The sequence below is a fragment of the Microplitis mediator genome, chromosome 10 (genome assembly GCF_029852145.1).
Source record: "Microplitis mediator isolate UGA2020A chromosome 10, iyMicMedi2.1, whole genome shotgun sequence".
NCBI lineage: Eukaryota > Metazoa > Arthropoda > Insecta > Hymenoptera > Braconidae > Microplitis > Microplitis mediator.
Window position 1 is genome coordinate 19,531,927 of NC_079978.1, and position 16,343 is coordinate 19,548,269.

Sequence of the window (16,343 nt, forward strand, 5' to 3'; positions counted from 1 at the left end):
GTTTCTATAATAGTATGGGAACTATTCCCATAATATTATGGGAATAGTTCCCATACTATTATAGGAACCATTATCATAATATTATGGGAATGGTTCCTATAATTTATGGGAATGGTTCCTATAATTATAGGAACCATTCCTATAGTGTTATGGGTATCATTCCCATAATTATAGGAACTATTCCTATAATTATGGGAAACATTCCTATAATTATAGGAACCGCTCCCATAATTTATGGTCGTAATTCCTATGATGGTATAGGAAAAAATTTCACAAAATTATGGGAACCGCTGCCATAATTTTCTTTCCGTGTAGATTGTAGTGTTCCAATGCGAATTCAGTTTCCGAATCTGTTAGATTTGAAAATTAGGGATAGATTTGGACGTGCGTTACTTTTGTGATGCGGAGCTTATGCGATTGTCTAATGATGTGCGCAAATATGGAATCTGACAAATCTGATTTGGATCTAATGAAGACTAAACCGAAATTTCCTGTCGGTTTCAATTTTATTAAACCCGACTAGTTACCCGACGAGTTACTAAAAGTTTGATGAATGCAAAGCTGGAACTTCAGAACAAAGTTTTAAATAGCGATATTAATAACAGAGTTACTTTTCATATATTTTTACAAAAAAATATAACAAGACAAAATGTTGACATGAATATGGATTGAATTAGTAAATCTGATTTATATAATTTATGAGTTCAACGACAATTTTAAGGTAAACCATCTGGGAAGTTTAGAATTATCAAGGTATAGAAGCTGCTTATTTTTATAAACTTGGTATGAAAGTGTTGGCATATTTATTATTATTTCAGAGTTTTCTCGCTCTTATTTTATATGTATTATTAATGAGTCCATCAAGTTACCAGTAAAGAAAAAATGAATAAACGGAAAAAAGAGACCCGTTAATTTCAGCTTTCACAGTCTCGCCCAACGAGCTTATCGCGCGTTCGCTGGATTTATTCAGTGTATGATAAGTGGATTCGAGGAGAGGAATGAATCTAGTTTTCCGAGAAATGAATCCGTTCAGCGTAGCTGGCGTGACGTTTTTATTTTTTTTTTTTTTATTATTTTTTGTTGAGTTCATTTTTACCTTGCCACCAAGAATTGTATATCGGACAATTTTAACGTCTCTAACTACTTTAATTAGCTAAGTTATTAAAAGGATAATTGTAAATTAAAACATCAACGGTAAATCATTCATATTGCGAAATTGTATTTTTAGGTGAATTTCTTATAAAAATCTAACTAGTATATGCAGAATAAAAAGGATCTCGATTTTTAGTGTATTTTTACTCAAAAATTTCAGGAAAAATTACTAAAATTTAAACTTTAACGGGAAAAATTAAAATTCAAAATTTTTACTACACTGTAAACAATCAAGAGCAAATTCGGAGTTATCATGGATTTTAATTCAATCCGAATTCACTCCGCCGTTCGGGTTTCGGAGTTTTTACAAAAAATTACTCTGCATACTGAGTAAATAAGGAGTTTGTTCTTTCATCGGAGTGATTTGAAATTTCTCAATTTTATTACAATACTATTATCGTTATCATAATTATTATTATTTTCTGTTTGTTCTCTCTTAACATGAATTAGTGAAAATTTCATTAATTACGTTAGTGAAGCTATATTCACTTCATAATCAGTGTGTTTAAATAACAAATTAGTGAATTCTCACTAATAAATTTAGTACTATAATTTTCACTAGCAAATTAGTGATTTTCACTATTGAACTAGCGATATTTTCATAATTTCTACAAGTGAAACTGTTATTCACTTCTTAATTTATGAATTTCACAATTTCACTAGTAACTTTAACTAGCAAATAATTAAACATTTTACTAGATATAAATATAATTAATAATTATGGTGCTGTTTTTAAAAATTTTAATAAAAAATTTTCAAAATAAAAAAAAATAGAAGTACAGAACAATAATATATTTATATGAAGAGTACGTCAATCATAACATCACGGATTTTTTATTTCTTCATCAGTTATTGTTTGGTATCATAACGAATATACTATTCACACTCACGCGATCACATGCGTAGGTCAGCGCAGTGGATAGCATCAAAGACTTTGAATCGGAAGGACGCAGGTTCGAGCCCAGCAGTCACCGGGATTTTTTCATCAATCAAAATCATGTATACTTCCTCTAAGTAATGATTCTAATACATTAATCACATTTCGGATCTAATTACAAGTGTCTTATATTTTTTTTCGCAATATAATATTTTTTTTCACCGATAAAATTAGTGGATTCCCATATTCACTTTTCAATTTAGTGGATTCTCATATTCACTTATCAAATCAGTGAATTCCAATATTCACATATTCACTTAGTGAATAGTCACTAATTCTGCGTGGTACGATTGTAGCATTGACAATTAGTGAATATGCACTTGAAATTAGTGAAAAATCACTAATTCATATTTAGAGAGTTTAAATGCTCAGGGTGGTTTTTATCGAAGAGCTCAATATCAGATTTGCTGTGATCAATCTTCCGAATTGTTGTGAATGCAACGATCCAATAAATACGGTAACGGTCATTCTCAATAACTTGCGGAATACTTCCTGGCAGAGAAAGCCACAGCCGGTATCTTATCGATACCATATGTGTATCGAAGGTGGTAATAAAGTACTCGCAGAGCACTTAAGACACTGAATGAAGTCCTTCGAGACCATTTTCACACCAAAAATTTTTCACAGTGTATACATATGGATAATTAGATATCTTTATTAACAATTGTGTAAAGCATAGTATTTCAAGGTGCCATCTAAAAGTATGTGGCAGCATCTAAAAGATATGTCTCAATATATTTATAATCTTGATCACATTTTAAAACCTCCTGAGAATTGCTTAAGAGCTTTCAGTATATCACATTGACAAAAAAGGGTGTATGGAAATATTTCTGAATACTCTTAAAACATGCTCGAATAAATACTTAAAAGTCTACTCCAATCCATTAAGTTCTTTCGGGTCCAATGAAAGTTGGTTAAGTTAATGTAAGTTCAATATTCCGACGCAAAATGTTATAAAATATGAATGTACTAGGAATGAAATACTAAATTGAACTAGGGTAGAGTAACTGGTTTTGAACACGTCACAAAACGGTATTGAAAACTTCAATTTTTGATAAAATTATTTCCTTTAAAATTAATTACTTTTCTTGTTTCCGTAAATAATCGAAATAAGTAATTTTTTTCTGAAATTAAATTGGTAGCTCTTATTTTAAGGAAATTATTGTTCCACTTCAGTAATAAATTTCTAAAAGCATTAATTACTTAAGGCAAGCAAATATTTCTTCAATTTAATTGATACATTCTCGAGTTTATTCCAATTAAAAATTTTAATGAAGTTAATATTTGGTTAAATAAAAAAAAAGGAATTGAAGGCAGATATGATTGAAAATTAGAAAAAAATTCTTGCACTAAGACAGAATGGTAGTTTTATAACGAGGTCCGACTTTATAAGAAAGCATGTCTAAGAATATTTTTTTGACAAAATTAATTTTTAACTTCCCGCTAAGAAAATTGGAAATTTTCCAAAAAAAGGAAGTTATTGATTTCGGTCCGATTTTCGAAAATCGAGATTTCATCAGATGTCGAGGTTTTGAGCTCCTAGGAAGCTATTCTGATTATTACCGGATGGACGTCCGTGTATATGTGTGAGTGTAAACTTTTTTTGTCCGACAATATCTTTGGAACGAATCAACCGATTTGAACGTACTTGGTGGCAATCAAAAGGGCTCAACAAAACTTAAAATTGATTAGATTTCGGGCCAGATCGGTTACGTAGTTTACGATTTATACGAAAAAGAAAAATTAAAAATTTTTTTTGTTTTTGGTTTTTTGCGTATAACTTATAAACCACTTGCCCGATTCGCCTCAAAATGTAATCAGTTTTAATTCTTGTTGAGCCCTTCCGATTGCCACCAAAACGTTCAAAACGTTTCATTCCATCCAAAGATATCGTCGGACAAAAATTATCATTTTTCAGTGAAGGTATGTTTTACCCGACTAGAAATTATCCCCAAGCATACATTGGAACCCCATTGGGTATTGATGGGGCAAGCCCGAAAAAAATTGTACTGGAATGAGAGGATTTAAACAAAAAATTTAATGAAGCGAATTTTTTTATGTTGGGATTTTAGTGGGATTTTATTGCCCGTGTAAAAAAAATTCGTTCCAAAAAAATTCCAAAAAAGTTCCGCATGTGGAACTTCTAAACATGAGACAGATTAGAGCTTCGAAAGGAACTTTTTTGGAACGTTAGTAGTTTTGATGGTAAAAAAAAATTTTTTATAAGCGAATTAAGAGTCAAAAAAAGGACGTTCTTGGAACTTTTTTGGAATTTTTTATGGACGTGTTTTTTTGTTGTATAAAAAATTCAGTGATTTTCGAACTATTTTGGCATATTTTTGGAACGTCTTTATTGTACCAAAGATGCAAAAGAAGTGATTTTGGAATGTGTTAAAATGCCTGCTGTAGTCCATAAAAGAGTGAAAAGTGGTAATTTTGGAACTTTTTTGAAATGTCTATATAAAATTCCAAAAAAGTTCCATTCGAAGTTCTAACCTGTCTCATGTTTAGAAGTTCCACATGCGGAACTTTTTTGGAATCTTTTTGGAACGAATTTTTTTCACACGGGTGAGTTGGCTCAAAGTTTCTGTAGGGCGTACCCAATTGAAACCCTATAGAGTGTGCCTAATTGGGAAACAGTTGGGTAAACCCAATTGGGACCCAATAGGGATGACCCGATTGGGAACATCTTGGGCTATGCGTTACAACCCAACGTTGGGTTCCCAATTGGGAACCCAATTGGATCCCAATAGGTCTTACAATTTTTTTCGTCAGGATACCGGCCTTACAAATTTTTGAGCTCGAAAACAGCGGGAAGTTTTGAGGCTGGTCCGAAGGGTCTGGCAGTTTTCAGATTTTTTTTCTCAATATCAATTCAGTAAATAAAAGACTTGAATTATGTAATTATTCCATTTCATTGAAAAATGTCCATTGCTTGTTACAAATTTCAGACTTCAATGATATTTTAAATGTCGAATAACTGGCAGCTCTTATTTATGGAGAAACTAAATTTATCTCGATTGTAATTTGTGACTTTAATATACACTAATAGGATTTCACGTCATTATTTGGGAGTTAACATGCTCCGATTGGCTTCAAACATTAAAACTTAGTTTCTAACAGATGTTATGAAAAGTATAATGACATGGGATAAAACACGAATGCAGACACGGGCAATGTCAGCTCTCTTCTTCAGCTCGGGCAGACAAATTCACCCTGACTTTCGTTCATATTGTTTTATCCCTTGTCACTAAATATATTATTCCAGTGCGTTGAAAGTTTAATTTCCAACAATAGAGAGTTCTACAGAATTATTCACACAGCGCGACCACAATAAATTGGATACTCTAATAATATGTCAACAGTACAACTATTGCTTTTATGTTTTTTGTTTTTCTATTTTTCTCAAATTGAATTATCATAGTAGGTTTTGCAGAAAATAAAGCATCCTACAAGCGAGGACGAGGGCAAATCTTCGATTTAAAAATAGACTTCGTGTGAAATAACATTTCATCTTTTTCGGATTAATTATACGCTTCATATTTTATACACGGAAAAAAAATTATAGGAAGTTTTGCTATGCATTATGGGAATGGTTCTCATAATGGTATGGGAATAGTACCTATACTACTATAGGGATGGTTCCCATATATTATGGGAACCATTCCCACAATAGTATGAGAATAGTTCCCATACCATTATGGGAATGGTTCCCATACTATTATGGGAATGGTTCCCATACTATTATGGGAATGGTTCCCATACTATTATGGGAATGGTTCCCATACTATTATGGGAATGGTTCCCATACTATTATGGGAATGGTTCCCATACTATTATGGGAATGGTTCCCATATTTGTATAGGAATGGTTCCTATATTGGTATAGGAACTATTCCTATAATATTATGGGAATAGTTCCCATACCATTATGGGAATGTTTCCCATACTATTATGGGAATGGTTCCCATACTATTATGGGAATGGTTCCCATACTATTATGGGAATGGTTCCCATACTATTATGGGAATGGTTCCCATATTTGTATAGGAATGGTTCCTATATTGGTATAGGAACTATTCCTATAATATTATGGGAACTATTTCCATAATGTTATGGGAACCATTCCTATAATATCATAAAATTTTTTTTTTGCACAATAGTGTAGAAATTTCCCAAAATTTGAATTTTCTTGAATGTTTTGTGCTGACAAAAAATTCTTGTTAAAAATTTTAATGTTTTTTTGCCAAATACGATTTTTTTTTTCAATGTTTGAATTTTTGTTTTTATGTTTAATAATATTTCTGTGTATTGTAGAAGTGATTACCACACCTTAAAAATAATTTTTTCATGATAATATGGGAACCATTCCCATAATATTATAGGAATGGTTTCTATAACAGTATGGGAACTATTCCCATAATATTATGGGAATGATTCCCACAATGGTATAGGAACCATTCCAATTGCATTATGGGAATCATTCCCATAATATTATAGGAATAGTTCCCATACTATTATAGGAACCATTCCCATAATATTATGGGAATGGTTCCTATAAATTATAGGAACCATTCCCATAAATTATAGGAATAATTCCCATAATATTATAGAAAGTATTCCTATAAATTATAGGAACCATTTCTATAATTATAGGAATCATTCCTATAGTGTTATGGGTATTATTCCCATAATTATAGGAACTATTCCTATAATTATGGGAAACATTCCTATAATTATAGGAACCGCTCCCATAATTTATGGTCGTAATTCCTATGCTGGTATAGGAAAAATTTCACAAAATTATGGGAACCGCTGCCATAATTTTCTTTCCGTGTACAATCAAAATCATAATATGGAATACAGGTAATACAATGTTTTGCCTTTTATTTTTTTTTTTGTAGATCACTCTCTACGTATGAATTATTGATTTTTTACTAATTTTAGTAATTGTCAATGCTACAATCGTACCACGCAGAATTAGTGAATATTCACTAAATGAATATGTGAATATTAGAATTCACTGATTTGATAAATGAATATGAGAATGCACTAAATTGAAAAGTGAATATGGGAATCCACTGATTTCATCGGTGAAAAAAAATATTATATTGCGAAAAAAAATATAAGACACTTGTAATTAGATCCGAAATGTGATCAATGTATTAGAATCATTACTTAGAGGAAGTATAGATGATTTTGATTGATGAAAAAATCCCGGTGACTGCTGGGCTCGAACCTGCATCCTTCCGATTCAAAGTCTTTGATGCTATTCACTGCGCTGACCTATGCATGTGATCGCGTGAGTGTAAATAGTATATTCGTTATGATACCAAACAATAACTGATAAAGAAATAAAAAACCCGTGATGTTATGATTGACGTACTCTTCATATAAATATATTATTGTTCTGTACTTCTATTTTTTTTTATTTTGAAAATTTTTTGTTAAAATTTTTAAAAACAGCACCATAATTATTAATTATATTTATATCTAGTAAAATGTTTAATTATTTGCTAGTTAACGTTACTAGTGAAATTGTGAAATTCATAAATTAAGAAGTGAATAACAGTTTCACTTGTAGAAATTATGAAAATATCGCTAGTTCAGTAGTGAAAATCACTAATTTGCTAGTGAAAATTATAGTACTAAATTCATTAGTGAGAATTCACTAATTTGTTATTTAAATACACTGATTATGAAGTGAATATAGCTTCACTAACGTAATTAATGAAATTTTCACTAATTCATGTTAAGAGAGTAGAAAAATAAAGTTGACAAAGTTCATGATTCGTATAGTTTAAAAAAAAAAAAAACATTTAAAAAATAGCATCTGTGGCTTTTTTACTTTTCTACATGCACACATTTTTATTTTTTATTTTTTTTTTCGTAATTGATTTGTTGATAAAAAAATTCAAAAATTGTTAACTGTCTGCTAACTTTAGGATTATGTTTACTATCACAAAATAGTTCAATGTTAAATATTAATTTTTGACACTTTTGATAACCTAAAACTAATTCATGGTACAAAAATAAAATGTAAAAGTTAACAGTTTTTTTGGGTCGCCATTAACATTCAAAAAGTGTTGAAGTTACTTCTCATATTACTCGAATTGTGTGTTGAAATTTTAATACAAACAGTCTGCGTTGAAAAATAACACAAATATTGTGTGGACCGTTTCTAACATACAGATTGTGTTGATTTAAACTCAATATTTTTTATTGTGATTGTACCTCGTTCAGAAATTTTTTTTGAATTCTGTCAGGTTATTTTTTGCAGCTGTACTGTTACCGGGTAACCAACCGCAGTATTATTTGTAGCACTCAGAAAGTTGAAGTGATACTTCAGAGCTACGTGTATCAGCGAAAAATTTGAAAAGAGTATTGAGTACACCCATAGTTCTTCGCATTAAAGGTGTGCTATAGAATTTTCATTCTATTTTTATATTTTTTTTCATGGTTTAAAGTTATAAAAGCTTCTGTAGTCAACGTAATTTCGAATATCTATAAAACTTCAATCGATATCATGTCCATCATTCATCAAATATTATTTTTTTATACAAAGTGAAGATGATTGGGTTCGCATAACGAATTTACATAAAACGAATTTCAACACCGAGTGTAAAATTAATATAATTATATATACAATCAATTACTAGAAAACCCATCGATTTTTTTTTAATTAATTTCAAATTGAATTATTTATAGAACAGAGTACACATTGCCTACAAAAAAAATCAGAAATAAAATAACAAAATGTTCGAAAATCCAATAGCGCACCTCAGTTACGCATTTTATTTTTGATCAATATTTTTATTTTATAATATTAATTTATTTGTATTTATTAAAATTTTTTTCAAACATCCCGCCTTTTTGTCTTCGATGTCGCTTCTTTTTTTTCAAACCTATACCATTGCGCTGGTGCTGCTGCCAGTGCTGATAGAGAGAAAAAAAGAAATAATACCAACAGTAAAAATAAAAATGGCAGCTTAATTTTTCGTGATTAATCAGTTTTACGTTTTTAATTAATTACAATTAAACTAAAAGGATTTAGATAGTAATTTTTTATAGGGTTCTTGTGATCAAAAATACAAAGATAATAAAGAAAAAGTTAGGCTGATTAATTGTCTCTATCGAGAGTTATCGTGCTTACAAAGTTTCATACGTAACGACTGACGGCACTGGTTTTTTTAATTAAAATGATTAATTTTAAACTTATGAAATAACGAATCGACTTAATATTAGGTCGGAATAATTCTTTAATAAATTGTCTTTGTATTGGTATACAATTTGACTTATTTAAGTGTAATCAGAAGAGTGTAGAGATAATTTAATGTGGGTGAATGAGTCGAAATTAGTAGATCGATCATAAAGCACCCTTAGCGCTACGCGCTTGAGGTGTGCAATTATAACCGGAATTTTTTTGCCAAATAAACCGTTTTACACAAAAATACGTTTTGTGTTCAATTTTTTCGTGAAAATAAGAAACGTGGAGCGTTTTTTGACCCGCATGAAAATATCATATATGGTAAACATATATTACAGAATATATATTACAGATAGAAATATATATGTGACAATACATGAAATCTTACATAGAACTATATATAGATTTTGGCCGATTTTAGTATATTTCTATATATGTTTTCTATTATATGATTTCATATATTTCCGTATAACTTCACTATATTATTTATATATTTGAAAACTTATAATTTTAATAAATTCAAAAATAAATTTTATTTATATATGGAAACAAATAAGAATACATATATAATTCATCATTATATGGCACGATATATGTACCATGTATTTAACTTTATAAATTTTTGTATATTTTTCGATATATAGAACCATATAAGTCTCCCCATATATGTAAGAATAAATAAAATCTATTCTTTTCTGTCTTCCTCTCTCTGTTATAAGATTCAAACATTGTGTTCAGAATATATATATATGTGTGCTAGCTTACAAATTTACATATATAATTATCAATATACGTAATACATATATGTGTTAACTTATAAGTTTACATATATGATTATGAATATATATAATACATGTATTAACTTATAAACTTACGTATATAATTAATTATATTAAAACTTACTATATTATATATAAGAAAATATATATCGTTTTTGGCCACTTATATGGTCCCATATTGATTACATATTTTTCCATATATATTTATCATATATGGTATTTTCATGCAGGGTGGTGTCCGATTCACCTTTAATTTTTTCTATACTGTCTCATTTTACCCCACTATCTCCAGTAATAAAGGAAATTATATTTATCCACGAAAAATCATAAAAAGCTCTTGGCAGTAAAGTGGTCAGCGGACGAAGCTCGAAATCACTGCTGTTATTTCAAAGGAATAAAAATGAATGAAAATTACAATAATAAATTCTGGATAGATATAATGAATTGTTAAAAAAAAAGAAAGGAAATTTTTCTACAATAAAAGTTTATGGTCCAACTTTTATATCTAACAAAACAATAAACCAAATAAAATGCAGTTATCATGAAAGACTTAAAAGTTCGAATAAATGCGGTGTGTTAATTAGAGGATGAAAACTATAAAGTCCGTTGAGTTGTGGCAGTAAAACAGTAGTCGTTGTCCTCGGAAGTAACTTTTCTGGAACTCCCGTTTTACTTGCAAGAGTTTCCTTAGCCGTTACAGGTTTCTGGATGTCTGAGAGTGAGAAGACCACGACAACACTAAGACGATGGCAGCGTTAGCTTCCGCGCATTCAACTTACTAAGATTTTACTTGGGTTAAGCCACAAAGTATTTAGCTTAATTCATTCGGAATTACAATCCGGATGGACAGTAAATCACGCAAACCTCCTGGCGTACTGTAGTTATGTGTCAGAAGTTTTTTTGTGTTTACTCTGAGAATGATAAGCTTAATTTTCGCAATCCGGCTTTAGTTTTTAATTTATTTTTACTCTTTTTCATTAAAAAGTCAAATTTTAGAGATAAATTGTGAGCCTTTGAAATTCACGAAAATATGGCAGTACTTTAAATTTATATTTAATTTTTCCGATAAACATTAATCGGAATACATACAATCTAGGAATACATATTAATAATTAACGCATAAATATGTATATTTTTATTATTAATATATTAATAATGTTTTTAAATCAATGCATTATTAATATATGAAAAGCGAAAATTCAAACCATTGTGATAAATTAATTATTCTGATAATCATATATTACTCATATATAATTAGATTAATTAATTAATTATTTGTATATGAAAACAATATATTTTTTTAAATTTTAATCTGAGCTTTAAATCTCTGAATAAATAAATTAGACAGTAGAGCTCAACATCTCTGCTTCGCGTTTGAGATAGACAATTTTTAAATTCCCTGCTCTTCAACCTAAGAAACGTCCACGGAAAAAAATTAATCGTGAATGCAACATGATGCAGTCTTGGTAAATAAACATGATGAAATCATGTTGCATTCACATGATTTGTCATGTTTCGGCTACATGATAATCATGTTGCGGTAACATGAGAAAATCATGTTGCATTCACATGATTTGTCATGTTTCGGTTACATGATAGTCATGTTGCGGTAACATGAGAAAATCATGTGGCATTCACATGATAATCATGTTTCGGCTACATGATAATCATGTTGCGGTAACATGAGAAAATCATGTGGCATTCACATGATAATCATGTTGCTGCCACATATTGTCATGTAGCCGAAACATGACAAATCATGTTGCATTCACATGATTTTCTCATGTTACCGCAACATGATTATCATGTAGCCGAAACATGATTATCATGTGAATGCCACATGATTTTCTCATGTTACCGCAACATGATTATCATGTAGCCGAAACATGACAAATCATGTGAATGCAACATGATTTTCTCATGTTACCGCAACATGACTATCATGTAACCGAAACATGACAAATCATGTGAATGCAACATGATTTCATCATGTTTATTTACCAAGACTGCATCATGTTGCATTCACGATTAATTTTTTTCCGTGTCGTATTCCAACATGTATATGATTAGTGACCCGCATGGAAAAGCTATATATTGTTAAAAGTATATAAAAAAATATATGGTGAATATGTGATAAATATATAGCGGTAAAAATATCTATATTGAAAAATATATGTTTTTTACATATATTGGATTATATATTTATCATAATATATTTACTTGTATATAATGTTTTGTATTTTTCTATATATATTATCTCATATAATGCTCACACGGAAAAAAATTTTTTGTAACCGCAAGATAAGATAACTTACAGTAACAAATTTCTGCCTTAATATACGGATAACGAAGCATTCGTTATGACTACAACGTTTTTGTAACGCTAGCAAATCGTTTGTGGCGCCTAGCAATGGTTTGTAACTGCAGCAAAACTGTTGTGTTGCAGTAAAAAAAGTGATTTGTTAAAATAACAAAATGAATTTGTAGTACTGACAAAATTTTTGTCCCCACAAGCTAAGATTACTTAGAGTAACAAATGCTTGCTTTGAAATACGATGATATTGATATCATTTGTACTCATAACAAATAAGCTTCTTAATTACGACACAATCTCATTTGTTATTATAACAAATTTATTTGTTACCGTAAGCTAATCATATTGGTCAGTATAACAAAATTTTTCGTTATCCCGTCTTTTGTTATGAGAACGAAACTCTTTTTTTCCGTGCAATATATTCTTATCATATATGGATAGTATATATATAATTTATAAGCATAATATAATAAACTTGATATATATATCCATATATTTTGACTCATATAATTAGTGGTATATGGTCTCTATATAATTGATTATATATGAAAGAATTTATATGATTAAATATATGGTTCGCGGTATATTGGAATTATATTTTTCCAGTATATTAAAACTTATCTTTTTCGCAATATATTGAAAACTTTTTTTTTTCAATATACTTTTTCAATTTCTACACAATTCCACAAAAAAAAGTCAAATTTATTATTTTTTCTCCTTCATCTTATTGACCTTATATTTACTGGCAATAACCTAAGAAAAGTAAAAAAAGTGTCATATATTTTACAATATATTGGAAACCATATATTTTGCAGTATATTGGAAAACATATATAAAAAATATAAAAAATACTATATATTAATTAATATACTACTTTCAATATAATATATCAATATAAAAAAGATATATTAAAATATATATGTAAAAAATACATAAAAAGTCATATATTGATAAATATATTGGTAATATATTCTAGCAATATATTTTTTTTCAATATATTATCATATATTAATACGGCAAAAATATAAATATTATTTTATATATTGTACAATATATCACATTATAATATTCATATATTCTATCATATATGTTTTCACATATAAAGTTTTTTCATGCGGGTCCAAGTAGCATCGCTACATCAGCGTAAGTATCTCTTAACACCCTTTTTTTACAGTGAAGGGATCAAAAAATGAAACCCTAGTCGAAAAATAGAACCTCACTTGAACCTCTATAGTGCAGAAACGGAAATAAGCGCAGCATAGAGGTTCAAATGAGGTTTGGAAATACGTTTATTTACGGCCGCGATTCGAGATTGAAACTGAAGTTCATTTTTTCGACCCGGGGTTTAAGTTGAAAAATCGTAATTTTTAGAAGACAGTTTTTTTAAGCCCATCACTTCTTAGAGAAATGAACTTTACGTTATTAAAACAGTTTCTGTTACTACGTAATCATCTTAATTGATGGTCTTAAAAAGTATCAAGTCTATTCTTCAATCATTTTTCTTTGTACCGGGGTATTTTTCATGCCATTGTGCATAAATTACAAATTACAAATTGCATAAATTTCATTTCAGAAAAACGAATGATTAAAAAATTCATAATTAATAAACTATAATACGCTTACAAGTTTAATATATTGGATTTATGTTTAGTGAATATTAATGATCAAAATATAAGGGACGCAAATTAAATTTGATACGAGATATATAGGTAAAGATTCAAGTTATTACCCAGAAACATATCTACCAAGTAAACGAGAAAATGGATCACATCCATCGTCTTCGTAGCTCACGAACTTCTGGTGAAAATCTTTCGACCAGCGGATATCCGGTGAGAATATAGGACAAGGAAGATAGTGTAGAAGCCTAGAGCCGTTAAAATTAATTGCGTCTAGGTCTGGAACGATGCTCACGGAATGAGAGCGTGCTAGAGGGTTGATAACGACCTTGAAGTGCAACTACCGGGTGTTAGGTTGATCGTCTTTAGAAATAGGCGTTGTCTACTAGTGACACCGTCAACCACCAAAGTACTAGTTGATAATCCAAGAGTCTGGAAAATTTATTGCCATTATCAAGTCATTAAAACATCTTTTTCATCTTATCTCCTTCTTACCCTCATTTATGTTTAAATCAGACGGTAAGTTTCCGTTTATATTTAATTATCGTTATCAAAAATATTTTTTCTTTATTTTTATGATAAAGTTTGATAAATTAAATATTAATCTTTAAGAAGTTTATAACTATACACAATAAAAAAGTTCTTTGTAAAAACTATTACACATGTATGTTAAAAGTTTCGGCAATAAAACCATAAATTTTTATGCATTTAAATGTTGTCAGCAATACACGAAAATGTTTTGATTTCAACATTCGTTTTCTCGTTACTTAAACATTTAAATTTACGACTTTGTTGTCGGAATTTATTAGAAAATAATTTATCTATAAGAATCAAACTAATCTATGAATATAATTACAAATTGATACTATCACAAATAAATATATTTCGAACCCGTCGATGCGACACTGCCTTTTTTTACAATTTAACCTTTTTCTCAAAATTTTTGAACCCCTGGCAGATCCGAATTACGGTAAGTTGCGGTAATTACCGTAATTTGTCGTAATTTACGGTCTTCGGAAATATTGCGGTAAAAATACGATGTTCCACGGTAAACGTATGGTATTTTACGGCAAAAAGGCAGTTGTTGACGACAATAGTACGATATTTTTACCGTAAATTTGTAGTAAAAGAACGGTACCTTACCCTTAAAGTGCGACAAGCCTGCGATATATTATCGTATAGTGAAGTATTGCACTGTACCCTAGTAGATCCGAATTTCGGTCAATTACGGTTATGCCGTAATTTACCGCAACTCAAGATTCCCAGCAGAATTACCGTAATTTACGGCATTTCCTCGTATTTTGTCGTAAATTAGGGTAAAATGCCGTAGTCAGCCTGAATTGCGGTAAATTACCGTATTTTTGTCATAATTCACGGTAACTCGGCAGGGTGTAGTAACTTGTGGTCAATTACAGTAAATTGTGGTAATTACGGTAAATACAGTGATTTACCGTAATTTGCCGCAATTTACCGTAATTTACGGCGCCTAGCAGAATTACCGTAAATTACGGTAATCTACGACAAATTACGGTAATCTACGACAAATTACGGTAATCTACGACAAATTACGGTAATCTACGACAAATTACGGTAATCTACGACAAATTACGGTAAATTGCCGTAATTTAGGTAATTCTGCTAGGCGCCGTAAATTACGGCAGTTTACCGTCATTTGCCGTAGATTACCGTAATTTACCGTAGATTACCGTACTTTCCGGTAAATTACCTTAATTTACGGTAAATGACGGTAATCTACGGTAATTCTGCTAGGCACCGTAAATTACGGCAAATTACGGTAAATCACTGTATTTACCGTAATTCGGATCCGCTAGGGGATAAAACTAAAGTCAGGAATGCATACGGTACTTACGCCAAAAATACCGTAAATTACAGTAAATTACCGCTAAATAATTGTAATTCACCGTAAAATACTGTAAATTACCGCATGTACTGCGAATTGTAGTAAAATTCAGCGAAATAGCCCCATACGTATCGCATTTTCCAGTAATTTACGGCAAAATTTTGGGTAATTTTCTCAACGAAATTGCCTGTGTATATAATACTGACTTTTTTCAGGAAAAATTCTGTTATTGTTATTAGTCAACCCTAGTGGATCTGAATTACGGTAAATTACGGTAGTTACAATAATTTGCCGTAATTTACGGCATCCATCAGAACTACCGTAATTCCCGCTAACATACGGAAATTTACCGTTAATTACGGGATTTTACTGCAATTTACGGTAAAATGTCTTAATTTACCGTAATTTGCGTTAAATACCGTACTTTACCTAAATTACGGTAATTCTGCCTGATGCCGTAAATTACGGTAATTACCGT